This window comes from Echinococcus granulosus (assembly GCF_000524195.1).
Source record: "Echinococcus granulosus chromosome Unknown EG_S00055, whole genome shotgun sequence".
Classification (NCBI taxonomy): domain Eukaryota; kingdom Metazoa; phylum Platyhelminthes; class Cestoda; order Cyclophyllidea; family Taeniidae; genus Echinococcus; species Echinococcus granulosus.
In genome coordinates, this window is record NW_020170435.1 from 21,358 (window position 1) to 22,878 (window position 1,521).

Here is a 1,521-nt window from a genome sequence, read left to right on the forward strand (position 1 = left end):
TAGTGGTAGGCGTGGTGGCAGGCGTGGTTCCAGGCCTGGTGGTGGTAGTAGTGGTGGTAGTGTTTGTAGTGCTGAAAGTGGAGGTCCCCCGTCTATAACTTACACTGCACGCTCTGCACTCGTTTGGAAAGTTTTCTACAAATGATGGAAATTTCGAGTAGGTGCTAAAATATTATATCATAGTTTGTTCATCACGTTATGCAACATGTTAGTCGAATTTTCCCAATCATTAACGTTTCCCTTACATATTGTCATTCTATCAGGCATTCTTACCAAATATGATGATGGCAAGGAGAATTGTGACCAGACGTTGGGGATTCCTCATTCGAAGTGATGTGAAAGCCACTTTGTCATCCTACGTTCTCTTATAGTTTAAAATGTGCAGCTTATTGGTGAACTGAATTGATTTGAGGTGCTTTTGAATGGCATACCCATCAACTACGAGCGAATCACTAAAGCGCTCTTTCATCAACTACCTTCATTTTCAAACATCCAGTGGTGGGGTGACTGCCATTCCAAAAACTGGGTTCATTGATTGTGCACCGTCTGCACCTGCCATGCTACTTTGTAGCTAAAGAGAATATTCTCTCGACAGTAATGCGTAAACTTGCAATGCAACCTCTTCACTAATGGTTTATCCAGCTAATCTTGGTATTGCTTCTTAGCAAATACTGAGTGTCTTCTAATTGCATTGTTTTGATATAAAGAATTTGTTTTCATTATTAATGGTACATCAAAAATTTGTAAGTGTTATCGTCATTGGGATGATTCCGGTGTGCCGGTCTATCGCTAGGTCCGCTTCCTCTTAACCCGTCTATCTCAATGCTGGTGCCACAATTAGCATATTTGGCATCAAATTAGACATCAAAGCTAATATATAAACTTATGTATATACAGTAGTGGGGAAGATGACATGCTCTGGGTTGAATTGCAAAGCTGTATCTTAATCAAGTGTACAAACATTGCAAATTGTGATGGTGAAAAGGATACTGGTTAATCAGCAGACTTGATTAAATGCCACCAGTACCACATTTAGCCTTTTGGTGATGAGAGAAAGAGGTGGTTGCGAGTGAACTGCGAATGTACGAAATGGCAAAGTGGGCATTTGTAGGTGGGTAATTAATTAATTGAAAGTGTATTGTTAACTTGTTGCATTTGTTCAATCACTTTGCCTCCAAATATGAGAGTGATCACGAGAAAGCTTTTCCATCAACCTAGTGCCATCACATTCACTTCATCACGAGGAAAATCCCCATTTGTGAACCAGTCAAAGTACTAGCGCTTGTGTTAGGCCTCGTCGGCAACGCTTTGTAGAAACTGCTTTGCTCGGGATTATGTTGCAACACAGTGCGACCCTCATCAAAGAGAGGCGTCTGACATTGGCAGCAGACATGTGACAAGCCTCACGTTCTTTACTCGTGGCTCCACCTGGAGGCCACAATCACCCACTTTACCCTTCTTGCACAAGATTACACTTCATCTCGTCTGTAAGCCGTGTGTGAGTCCCACATCATAATGTGA